At 38.6% G+C, this 14,043-nt stretch overlaps 1 protein-coding gene across 1 annotated transcript in view; it reads right to left on the bottom strand.

Moving 5' to 3' along the window:
• LOC126199586 (uncharacterized) overlaps window positions 1–13,634 on the bottom strand; it is a 51,077-nt gene extending 37,443 nt beyond the window's left edge. Inside the window, exon 1 of the mRNA XM_049936511.1 lies at window positions 13,523–13,634. The gene's annotated coding sequence lies outside the window, so the exon portion shown is untranslated. The remainder of the gene's footprint in view (window positions 1–13,522) is intronic.
• Window positions 13,635–14,043: the final 409 nt, after the last annotated feature.

Raw genomic sequence — 14,043 nt, 5'->3', positions numbered from 1 at the left:
AGCACAGCAAATAATTATGGGTGGAAGAAAACAATTTAATTTTTTGTTATCTTCAGATTGAGCACATAATTATTCTTGCTGTATTGTTTTTACACGTTGTATGACAAGAGTTGAATTTTTGAAACATTTCTGAATGGGGCATACCCAAATGAAAAGAGCATGTCTCAGTTCCAACATTCCCAAATCTGAGATACTATTTTTGAATATAAAACCAAGACTAATTTATGATATGAAATAAATATGTCCCTGGCAATAACTTTAGATCACACTTTGAACTCTTCATAAAATCTCAGTAGGAAGTAAGAAGCAAAAAAGGTTTTTGAAAAATATTCCTTCTTGTACATAAAAGGGATAAATCCTGGGATAATTCAGCTGAATGTCCACAAGTTAAAGAACGTAAATAGCACTTACAGATTTGATGCAAAAAGAAGTAAAAGAATTTAACTTAGTCTGTGGCTGAATAAGGTTCTATAACACCATGTTACACAATCCACCTATTTTTTTTTTTAAATATTATTATTTTCTATCCACATTAAAATGGTGTACTATTTGAGTATCAGTCTCTTAATTTTGGTAATGTACCCTTCAGAGGGTGTAATCTCAGTGACGTTCACACAACTAGATCATTACAAATCAGTTTATGTAATCAAAAGGTCTCGTGTCAGGAAATTTTGTTTTTTCTTCTGTGGATAAGACATACTGTGTCTTCTATCTCTTGTATACTGATTATTAAGTAAAACAAAATTCTTTCCAGCCTTGGGTGCCACAAGTGGTGTCTTAACATGTTTCACTTAGATAGATGACATCAGATGACCCGAACATGTTACATACTAAGTTGTCAACAGTACACCTACAGCACTGTACACACCCTTTTGACAACTTACTATATAATGTATTCCAATCACCTGATCTAATTTACATCTGTGCTCTGCAACCCACTATCAAGTGTGTAACAGAGGACACTTCCTTCCTTTCCACATATTATAGTTTCATCTCATTCCATTTACTTACAGGGCACAGGAAGAATGACTACTTCACTGCTCTGTGCGCACTGCAATTAGGGTAATTTTATTTTCACAGTTTCTATGGGAATGATATGCAGGGGGCTGTAGTATACTTCTAAATTCCTCACCTACTACTGGTTCTTGAAACTCATGGCAAGTCGATTTCTGCTGGTTCACATTTTTCAGTGTTTTCGTGACATTCTGAAATGATTACAAAAATGATTCACGTTCTGCAACTATGCTTTGATGTCAGCTATTTGCGTCATGGAAATTTGTGCCAAACTGGGACCTGAACCTGGACTTCCCACTTATCGTGAGCTGTCATCTCGACCTGCGTCCATTCGTGCCTTCCTTTTATATGAAAGTGCTGGCAGGACGACAGACACACAAACAAACACAAACGTACACACAAAATTCAAGCTTTCGCAACAAACTGTTGCCTCATCAGGAAAGAGGGAAGGAGAGGGAAAGACGAAAGGATGTGGGTTTTAAGGGAGAGGGTAAGGAGTCATTCCAATCCCGGGAGCGGAAAGACTTACCTTAGGGGGAAAAAAGGACGGGTATACACTCGCGCGCACACACACACATATCCATCCACACATATACAGACACAAGCAGACATATTTAGAGACAAAGAGTTTGGGCAGAGATGTCAGTCGAGGCAGAAGTGCAGAGGCAAAGATGTTGAATGACAGGTGAGGTGTGAGTGGCGGCAACTTGAAATTAGCGGAGATTGAGGCCTGGTGGATAACGGGAAGAGAGGATATATTGAAGAGCAAGTTCCCATCTCCGGAGTTCGGATAGGTTGGTGTTAGTGGGAAGTATCCAGATAACCCGGACGGTGTAACACTGTGCCAAGATGTGCTGGCCGTGCACCAAGGCATGTTTAGCCACAGGGTGATCCTCATTACCAACAAACACTGTCTGCCTGTGTCCATTCATGCGAATGGACAGTTTGTTGCTGGTCATTCCCACATAGAATGCGTCACAGTGTAGGCAGGTCAGGCAGACAGTGTTTGTTGGTAATGAGGATCACCCTGTGGCTAAACATGCCTTGGTGCACATCTTGGCACAGTGTTACACTGTCCGGGTTATCTGGATACTTCCCACTAACACCAACCTATCCGAACTCCGGAGATGGGAACTTGCTCTTCAATATATTCTCTCTTCCCATTATCCACCAGGCCTCAATCTCCGCTAATTTCAAGTTGCCGCCACTCACACCTCACCTGTCATTCATCATCATCTTTGCCTCTGCACTTCTGCCTCGACTGACATCTCTGCCCAAACTCTTTGTCTCTAAATATGTCTGCTTGTGTCTGTATATGTGTGGATGGATATGTGCGTGTGTGTGCGTGCGTGTGCGTGTGTGCGTGCGTGCGTGCGTGCGAGTGTATACCCGTCCTTTTTTCCCCCTAAGGTAAGTCTTTCCGCTCCCGGGATTGGAATGACTCCTTACCCTCTCCCTTAAAACCCACATCCTTTCGTCTTTCCCTCTCCTTCCCTCTTTCCTGATGAGGCAACAGTTTGTTGCGAAAGCTTGAATTTTGTGTGTATGTCGACCTGCCAGCACTTTCATTTGGTAAGTCACATCATCTTTGTTTTTAGATATATTTTTCCTACGTGGAATGTTTCCCTCTCTCCCTCTATATATATATATATATATATATATATATATATATATATATATATATCCCCTATTAGCCCTATCTGAAGATAGGTGACATCAGTGTTTAGTGAGAAATCTCTTTTCATAGACTGCCTACATTTATCCAGTGAACAAAACTGTCACCTGCTTTACATTGATTGAGTCTACGTGATCATTCAGTTTCATGTCACCCAAGTTTTTACACCTAGCAATTTGCATTGGCTAATTGATTCCAATTTTAACTCTTTGAAACTAGTCAGAGGAAGTTATTACAATAGATATTTGGATTAGCTGATTGATTCCAATTGTCACTCATTGATACTGCAGTCAGAGGATACCATGTTTCTGCATTTTTTGAAGGGAAAAGTTTTACATTTCTGATTTTAAGCAAGTTGTCAATCTGACTACATATTTGCGCAATTTTTCAGGTTGATGTCTAGATTGTTTACATGAAGGGCATTCAATAATTAATGCAACACTTTTTTTCTGAAGTCAGGTTGGTTTTATTGAGGATTCCAATACACCATATTATTGCCCAATCTTTTGGCTCCAAACCCCTAAGCTTAACATAATCTCCATTCAATGCAATGGCCTTATGCCACCTTAGTAGGAGGGGCTGTATGCCCACATGGTACCACTCTGCTGGTTGATGCCAGAGCCAATGTCTTGCTGCCTCCGTAACCTCCTTAACATCCATGTATTGCTTTCTGTGGAGTGCATCCTTCACTGGGACAAACAGACAAAAGTCAAAGCTATAGGGTGCACGAGAAAGAAAAGTCCAATGAAGTTTTGTGAGCTTCTCTCAGATGCACAGACTCATGTGAGGCCTTGAATTGTCATGGAAGAGGAGAAGTTTGTTTGAATTTTTTTGCTGACAAACACAATGAAGTTTTTTCTTCAGTTTCCTGAGGTTAGCACAATACACTTCAGATTTGATTGGTGCACCACGAGGGACAACATCAAACAGTACAACCCCTTCAGAGTCCCTGACGACCATCACAATGACTTTACCAGCTGAGGGTGCAGCTTTGAACTTTTTCTTCGGTGGAGAGGTGGTGTGGCAGAATGAAGTGGAAATATTCCATGTAGTTCCACAACAAATTCCACATTTTTTCAACCTAAACTGGCCAAGAAAAAAATGTGTTGCATAGCTTATTGGATGCCCCTTGCACATTATATTATTAATCCAGTAGCAGATTTCATTTGATATACAATGTTATTTCCATTATTAAGTAATGGTAAGGTACAGAGCCAAATGCTTTTCAGAAGTCATCCACTGGATTGCCCAGATCCACAGTTTTTAGGCTGCCATGTGAGAAAGTTTGAGTCAGATTTTGCACTATCAGTGTTTTTAGAATCCATGCTAGTTGGCATGGAGGACATCATTCTGTTTAAGTTACTTCATTGTGTTTGAGTGCAGGATATATAAGAGGCAGTCAAATGAAAATGAGACAGATAACAAAGTTTATTTAATTTTTTCTATTTCAGAAGTAATTGTCATAACTTAATAAATTTATCCCAATGTGAACCAAGATGGTCAGTGCCTTCACGGAAATATGTTTGCAGTTGCCCGCAGAACCATATTGTATCCAGGCAATGCACCTTTTCATTCAAAGTAAGTCACGGCCACTAATGTCTTTCTTCAGGGCTCCAAAAATATGGAAAACGGATGTGGAGGGATCACAGTTGTATGGAGGATGTGTGAGAGCTTCCCAGCGAATCTTCTGCAGTGTACTCTAAACAAACCTGGCAACACATAGGCGTCCTCCGTACAGTCCTGATCTCTTCCCCTACGATTTTCATATTTTTGGAGCCCTGAAGAATGACATTTGTGGATATCTATTTGCTTTGCATGTGGGCACAGTCAGGTTTCTCTAGGCAACTACAAACATTTTTCTATGAAGGCATTGACCATCTTGTCTCACAGTGGGATAAATTTACTAACAGTTAAGACAATTACTTTTAAAAGAAACGGTTTACTTGTTTTCCATCTGTATCATTTTCAATTGACTACCCTTTGTACTACAGGACTCTGCCACAGATAGATGTCAGTGATACCCAATGGTAGTTTTGTGGATAACATCTAGTGCCTTCTTCTAGGAGGGTGTGAAGTGTTTCCTTGCAACCACTGAGCACAGTTCTGTATTGGCTGACTAATAAGTTGAAACAGTCATGACACTATTTGTGAGCCCAAGGCTGGAAAGATAAAATACAATAATTTTGTTTACAAGACAATCATCCTGTTGCCCTTACGGAGTTTCCCTAAGCTATGGACTTATTAAGTCTTTATTTTTATCTACTTCCCCCCTTAATTTGCAAAAAAGTTAAAATTTTTGAGATCATTTTAAATCTCCTGAAATTTATGTTTTATAGGTAAAATAAACTTTTCAAACAGTTCTATTCAACAAAATAAGAAAAATTTGATATAACTGTCAATGTAAAATTAAATTGAATGATAAAATTACAAATGTGGCATTTTTTTAATACCAAAATTAATCAGTGAATCAATTTTCCAGTGATATAGTAGTCTTATTTGGACACACAGAATCTTATGTTTGAAAAATTGTAACCTGTATGACTTTTCAACATTAGCCACATTAAGACATCTCACCAAACTCTGTCACAGCTTAAATCCTCTGCTGAAGTTTTGGGGCATCCAGCATGTTTCTAGAAACAGAGTATATGCTTCTTCCTGACATCTAGACAGACAACATCTGCATTACCTTGTAATAGTCACTAATTATGCTAGCCTAGTGTTACAAAACATGCATGCATTTCCTGTTCCATTATGTATGAATCTTAAGTCTACTGCAGAATTAATCATTGTTTCTTGCAAGAGACTTGTGCTATTCACCCATGTATGTAATAACAATCCATTATTTTTGTAACTCTTATAAACAGGAAAGCATACATACTGCATGAGTTTCATGGTCATCAAACAAATCTTTGACATTTCCAGCTGCTGAGAGTGGGAAGTTGCATCTTGTCAGATACAACCTCTTACTACTAACAAAGGCTGTGCCACAGAATAAACATGGTCACTAGTCAATTTACTTCTCAGTGTGATCACAGTACCCACTGAAAAGCACCACATGACTGCCCGAAGCATCACAGAATATTAAGCAAGCTTCTTAGTTGGAAGAAGGCAATTCAGATTGTACATTTCATTCAGTGTTCTTCATAAGAAAATACATCCTACAGGAGCAGCATTTTTAAACATGATATCCATCTCATTTTGTCTAAGTGTTGCATATGATAGCATTTGTGGTATGTAACAATAGTAAAAAACAGCACAGGATGCCAGGATACACTGGTGTGTCATGGATCTTACAGAAATCCCCAGCCAATTTGTCTTATGCTATTCTTCCACACAGTAGATTCTTTTCTATACTTTGTATCTATGCACTGATGAGATGAATAATTTACACACAGTCAGCATTATGGCTAATGTAATCAGGACACATCATTGGTAGAGATGATTTAATATTCCCTTTCACTGATAACATTTTGTGGTGTATCAAAAGTGCACTTGTCATATTAAGGTTTTGTTGTTTTTGTTCAATATGTAAATGACAAAGATACTGTGAGTAACCAGTGTCAGTTTAGTATATTTCCAAGAAGAAGCATCAGAGGGAATTACAAGTCAGATATTCACTTTTACTATAACTTTTGCTCTTAGCAAGTATCATGTGGCTCAAATATCCGGTTAAGTTCAAAAATGTTCAAATGTGTGTGAATTCTTATGGGACTTAACTACTAAGGTCATCATTCCCTAAGCTTACACACTACTTAACCTAAATTATCCTAAGAACAAACACACACACACACACACCCATGCCCGAGGGAGGACTCAAACCTCCACCGGGACCAGCCGCACAGTCCACGAGTGCAGCGCCTTAGACCACTCGGCTAATCCTGCGCGGCTCCAGTTAAGTCTTAAAAGGTAAGGTCGGAGATGTATATTTTCACTTGACTATAAGTTATGAGCAGGAAGGGGAAGAAAATAGGCGTGAATAAATAGTAGCACATTAAAATTTTTTATTTCACATTCTTGGAGTAATCAAGTCTTGCGTTAAAAATGTTTGTGACGTCCATAGACATGATACCAAATACAGAGTCTTTTTGTTGTGTCTATATGTGACTCAGCATCTCCACTATATGGCGAGTAGCAACTCTCTCCTCATAATATTGTTACATTCCATTCTGGGTTTTCCATTGTTTGATGTCACAATTTAGTTTCCAAAAGGGTGCTGTCATACTAACAGGAATGTGACCAGTCATTTTATGCACTTGTCAGGCTGCAAATCCTAAATGGTATGAAAAGACCTCTAAAGATCACTGCCACATTTCATTTCTTCAACATAATACCTTTGGCAGTTCTTATGACATTTCTATAGCATTATTCCATAGGACAGTAGTGTGTCCCAAATTATTAATCAGGAGAACAATTATACATTGTATAGAACAGTTCCTTAAGGAAAACACTTAAGTTATGGCTTGGTTAGCTGCTCAACACGATTCCTAGATATTGTTGTACTTTCAGATAGTGGGTAATTTTGTATGCAAGGTATAATTAGTTTTTACTGATTAATTCTTATTTCAGGAATCTATAGATTATCATGGTCAAGAATTGTTTTTGAATGCTAAAAGGGTTAGAACATTTGCCACAAAGCACCCGTATACGTGGGTCATTACCGTTTCAGATCTATACAACATTTTGGAGTTTGGCCCCTTACTTAGGATATTTGTGTCACTGACAGGGAAAACTACTTCTGCTGTCTTGTTTCCTGACGTTAAGAAAAACACAAATGTGAAATATGAAAAGCGATAACCAAGCACTGAGGTAATGTTTATCTAAGATCCTTCTTTATGAATCTAGGGTTACATCCCCACCCCCTCTCACGAAGAAATATATTTTACTTTTACAACATCACATCACAGAATACCAGCACTGTGTGTTTTTTAACTCACTTGTGCAGGATATGAAAAGAAATTTTGTGTAAAGGAGCTCTACAATATTTTTGAAAATAACATGGCAGGAAGGAGAGGAGTCAATATTCAATATTCGGATGTTAACTGCTCAATCCACTCAGAAAGCTGTGTGTGTGTGTGTGTGTGTGTGTGTGTGTGTGTGTGTGTGTGTGTGTTAAAAGTGTCGCTTCCTGAACAGGGAGGCACTGGCCCTGGATTGAACCCTCCTGGGGGATTAACAATGAGAGTCTGTGTGCTGGGCAGCTTGGATGTGGCTTTTATGTGGTTCTCCACATCTCAGGTGAATACTGCACTCTTACTCAAGTCTTGCCCCAGTTAAATGATTCACAAACATTTGGAAAATTTTGGCTCACTTTCACATGAATAACATCGCATGCAGACAGTTCAGATACAAATGTTTCACCCCAGGAGATAACCAGGTGGTGGGGCATCTGGTCACTTGTTAAATTAATCATGCCAAACCTGTTAATAACAATGCTGATACTATGTCAATGTGGATCAAAGGCGCACAAGAAGCAGAATGTTAATTGCTTGGCTCCAGTGATTTACAATGTTATCCCTGTAGCATACTCCATTCTATAATACAATACATCTAATCAATTAGGTCTTAAAGATAGTAAAATAAAAATAATAAAGTAAATCTGCCTATAATTGTAATACTTTACTTCATACACCACTACAATCTGAAAAGAAATGGTAATTTTAATGGCTTTTGTGTTTTTTGCAGCTTCTTTTGGAACTGTGTTTTCATGAAAGCCAGTGGTTTAGATGGCATACTTGATTTGTCTGAACTGCTGTTTCCTCCACTATCACGTGTATGAAATATATGCTAATTTTGACTTTTACAATCACTAATTCACAATTCTTGCCATACTTCTTGTAGTGTGATACTGTTATTGAGTTTCTGCTAACTTTTTTTTTTTTTTAGTACGATGGTATGTTGAAACTTAAGTCTCCAAATTTTTTATGTGAAAACTTTTAAAGATTTTTAAATAACACAAACTTTAACATTTTACATCACCGTGTTCTTGAAGTCTACATATTTATTTCTCAATATAATCTCCCTGATAAACATTTCTCCCAATGAGAGACAAATTTGCTGATACCGTCACTGTAGAATGTTTGACTTTGTTGATGGAGCCACAACCTCACTGCTGCTTTCAGTGCTTCATCACTATCAAAGTGAAGTCCTCTGGAGTGTTCTGTACGTTTTGGAAACAGATTACAATCTTATGGGGTCAAGCCAGGAACATATGGAGGATGATTGCTGACAGTGAATCCTAGGTGTCGAAGTGTTGCAGATGTCGCAGTGCTCGTGTGGTCTCGCAGTGTCAGGACGAATGAGAGAGTGCTCCACGAGTGGACGAACTCTTCAAATTAATGCTTTCAGCTTTCGGAGGGCTTCTCAGGCACTGACAGTTACACTACACACCATCATGTTACAATTCAGTGCCTTCTACCGGCAGAGGTCTGTGGCTTGCATCAGCGAAGCAGGAAAGTCAACCGAGTAAATATGAATGATATGTAATACCTCAACCAATACTGAGAACACAATGAAAATTTAAGAGGCAGTACTTTTCAGCATGCCCTCGTAAAAGTTGTCTTGTTGTGGCATAAAGCTATATCATATTTTATCCACTCGTTCCTCTTTTTTGCATTTGGTCTGAATCCAAGTATCGAATAAATTAACAAAATGGTAATACATTAGAAGATATAAAAAACAATGATAGTTAAATCATGTGTAGTAAACAATATATTTGCTTTCATTGTTCATAAAAGTGTGCAAATACAGTTTCATACCTCTCTTTTGGAGTATGTGTAGCGAAGTATATGGAAACAGTGATAGTTTGTTGTATCATTTGAAGTGTGTTCTTTGTTGTTGCTATCAATGTACAACCCTAGCATTACTATCAGACTTAAACATAACTGAGGAGTCATTTTGAAAAATTAACAAAATTAAAAAGAACCTGTAGCTACATAACATGTTATACAATTTATTGTACTCAGAATACTGTAACAATCTTTTTCTCATATGTAAATTACAGCAACTTATAAAAAGCTGATACAATTATTATCAGGTATGGTTGATTTCTCATTATTGCCACTCAGGAACTGAAAACACCTATCATCCACATAAGAAACTTTATCAATTAACTTTTCTTACATTAAGACAAACAAATTATAAAGCTGCAGTAAGCAAGATCTAACAGTGGGATAAGGCATGAGCATATATATAGTACGACTTTGCGAATTTTTAGCCATTATCATTCTTTTGATCTTGAGAACCAAGCTGTTCAACAGCAGACAGGCACATTTAAAACCAGGTGGTTCAATGGTATTTCCACAATGACCACTGTCATCTCCAGGTGCTATGGCCCCACTGACAACACCTGGAGATGACAGTGTGTGTGAGTTCTGTGTGAGAATGTGTGTGTTTCTTCCTCTAGTGAAAGACTTTGTCCCACAGCTAAATATGAGAGAGGTGCTGAATTTACATTAGAAACTATGCTGCCTATCAAAAATATACCATCTATTTCATGGACTGGGTGGTTTATTTTAGGGTATGCAAAGACAAAAGCAACAAAGTATAGGTACATTGATTAAGAATGAAGTGAACATAACTCCTGAGGAAAGAACCATGGACATAATTCTTTTACTATGGTAATGTGATAGAAAAGTGGCAGACTTTTACAGCTGAAGAAGGCTTTCAATAACAACAATAATCAAAAATAAATGTATGGGAGAGAAAGACTGGTCACAACTAATTAGGAGAACTCTACAATGAAGGTGGCAACTGGAAACCCCAGTAACAGAAAACATTACACTCAAAATTAAGCACTGGAACAGATGAAAGAAGCACTTAACACACTTTTACCAAATGACTGGAAAGTTGGTGCAATATGTATTGGAATGTATTACCTGTGTCATAAATAACATTGAATGTAGTGGGTATGCAACAATGACAGTGCAGAGCAGTAGTTTCCAATCTGGCAGTAATTACCACTGAGGGATAAAATTATATTTTGAGGGGCAAAATGAAGGTCTGATTAGTTTTGTAACGGAAACACAAAGTATTGTTAAATGATCATTAATTTCATCACTATTTCATAAGATGTTAGTACTGATTACGTAAGTTACGAAAAATTACACCTACACACACACACACACACACACACACACACACACACAATGAGGCGACGGTGCTCAGCTTGTGAAAAGAATACATGTATGATGTTTTCCTCACATATATGTCAAATATGCTTAAAAACCTCATGAAAATGCCTTTTCTGAGTTGTAGCTAGTTCCCGCAAAGTACAAGAAATTGCTTCATTACTCACTTTGCAACAGGTAAATGAACTAATTGACAATGCAACACAACAGAACTATGTAATGGCTACTACACTGCTGTATAATTGGCACAATATTATTATTATTATTATTATTATTAATGTCAGTTACAATGGTTGCACACAAAGCACTGACACACTCAAATCCTCTAATTTCCATCTGTTCAGAAGTAAAGAGTTCATCAATCAAGTGATTTACATAAAATACATACAGTGCACACATTTTAACTTGTTGATTTTAAATGGAGGCGCGGGGCATGGGTGGCAAGGCACGTGTGGTGCACAGGAAGCACTTTACAACTAGTTTCCTTTTCTGAGAAGGTGCTGAGGTAGTACTTTTGACACACAGAAAATTGCTTCATAATTCTATAAAAAAATTATTAGGAACAAGCAACACCAGTTGCCTCATTGACTTAGTAGCTTATTGTTTAACAAAACACTTGCAAAAACTAAATATTATTTATCTTCTGTCATTTTAAAAAGAAAAGTCTTTGAAGAAAATTCTTCGTCACAAAAGTTTTGTCTACATTATCTGACTGCACTGAGGGGTAATGGTCTCAAAAAGGCTGGCAATCACTGGTGTTGAGGGAGGGGACCACGAGATTGCACCAAATTTTTTTAACAAGAATAATAAGATTAAATGAAAATAATTAATAGAGGTGAAAGCACTTTGTTTATTTCTTCTTCAGTACACATATAATAGAATTTTTATTTCAGTATTAAACTTTCAGAAACATCACAAGTGATAAAAACTGACAGAATTAAATTCATACCACATCTGTCCAACAAAGCAGCACCATTCACTAAACTGTTACTAAAGGAAAAGTGAAGACCATATTAATTAATCATGGTGATGTATGTTACAAGATACAGAGTGTGACTTGGGAAAAGGCTGCACCACATAACAAAACTGCTTGTTCCAGCAATAAGATTATAAATGTCATGAATTAAATTCATATTGTAAAATTTGTTAGAAAAATCGGCTACAATGAGTATCTAATCAATGACGTGTAAACAATGTCAGAACGTTAGGACCAGGGTGACTGTTCTCAAACTTACGAAGTTACATTTCACAAATTATTATTTCGATCGTCTCACTCACATGCCTTTCGTGAAAAAGGGACAGTAACAAATTGCGATTAATCTTCCGAAATTATATAAACGAGGGCGAGTTTCAAATAGGTCTGCTACCAAGCACAAAAAGACCATGCAACAAACTTTCTTAAGCTTGTGTGTCCTAACGAACTACGAAAAAAAATTGTAATCTATAACTTGTTCAGAATATGCTGAATTCGGCCAATATTAGAGTATTCGATCACATCACTCTTCATAATACAGTGTCGTTGAGTGATTGACAGGTCTGAAGAAAATAATCTGAATCCACTAACGCTGTTATGCTCTCCTCTGTACTCCACACATTTTGATAATAAAAGGGGCTCTAAAACCGACTGTGTTTGGAACGCGTCTCTTTCTCTCTCTCTTTCAGGAACATTAATTCAGACTTCCAGTAGGCTGCTATGCGTGTGGACATCCTTTTCAAATTGTGTGAAACATGGAATTGACGTCTAGTATTATCTTTCTGCATCAAAATTTAGAAAAATCAAATAAATAACTTGATCTCTGAAATGATTATATATCAAGATAACCGCAACGAGAAAGAACTAACTTGGCCTTGCAGGAAAAGATGTCGCACTACAGTTCCCGAAAAATTAGGTAATGTTGCAATAAACTGTTCGCTTGGGTTCTGTTTACATAGCTGTCTGACAGTTTTCTCGCACCTGCGTAGGAAAAGAGGTAGCAGCGCAAACACTTTAAACAGACGTGGCGTACACTTGGTAAACTTAGAAGAGACGACGAACTGCTTAGAAAAAATTACGCGTCAAGTGAAATTAAACGATTCCAAGAATCATACCTAAAACTACGACGTATTTGAGCTACGCCATAGCTCTTAACTGTAGCGAAAACATCACACAAAGTAGAAAGTGTAGGCTTCAGTTTCCTTCTCGAGGTTTGTCACCGACATGGGTAAGCGCTGCTTGCAAGGTGATAGAATGCATAAATGAGCACCGTTCCGTAAGCAATATTAACCCTTCTACACACGATTGCAGTTGCGGCGTGTTTCATCATTTAGTAACTTCGCATTTGAAATGGCGGTGTGGGCACGCAGAAGCACTGTTGTAAGACAGCGCCACCGCCCGAACAGCAGCGCCACTCCGCCGCCGTTTCGCGATTTCTGCGACGCCGTCGCTGATTGGCACACGCGAAATGGCGAGTGCGAATCCCGCTTCGCACGGGTATTCCCCTTCGCAGAAACGTCACCGTTGTCGCGGCCGCGATTGGACCCTCCCACTTGTCTTCGCAGACGACGTGAGCACTTCGAACCGAGTATTTTTGCCTTCGCGGAATCGTTTCTCTGCAGAACAACGTTAACAATCACATCAAAGGCGCAAAGCAGATACACCTGACAGTCGAGTAAGAGCAGTTGGGCGGGTTTTGTCAACTACACACTGAAGAGTGCTGATTTTCCTTACCTTCCCACGTCGGCTGCTGTAAACCGACCAGCCCAACCTAATCACTCCTGCCTTCCCTTCTCTTCTGCAGGCTGGTCAACAACCTTCACTAGTTACCCTCTCGCGGCGGCAGTGCTGCCATCTTTACCGCACGTTCGCAACTACTAACTACGACTGCGGTCCTGAAAATGGGGCGGGTCGTACGAAAGGAGTGGGGATGGATTGTGGTACAGCGGTGTAGGCAGCAGTGCTCGCTGTCGGCTGCCACGTAGATGCAACAGAGCAAACGTCGCAGTACGGTTACTAAATTACGCGCAATTTGTCCGTGTGGAGTCGCAGAGCCGATTCTTTGTTTGCGTGACACATATGGCCGACGCACCGTCGCACAAAATAATCACACGACTTGCATCTTGCGAACACAGTAGTTTCAGCCACAAATATACGCCATATGGGAACGGTCTGTTAAAACTTATTTGTTAACTACGTTTGAGGCAACACTGGAGAGGAGGGGGAAAGGCAACAATGTGTTTGCTGAAGACAAA

Source organism: Schistocerca nitens, chromosome 8, assembly GCF_023898315.1.
Source record: "Schistocerca nitens isolate TAMUIC-IGC-003100 chromosome 8, iqSchNite1.1, whole genome shotgun sequence".
Classification (NCBI taxonomy): domain Eukaryota; kingdom Metazoa; phylum Arthropoda; class Insecta; order Orthoptera; family Acrididae; genus Schistocerca; species Schistocerca nitens.
Note: the sequence above shows the minus strand (reverse complement) of the source record. Positions and strands in the feature narration are given on the sequence as shown.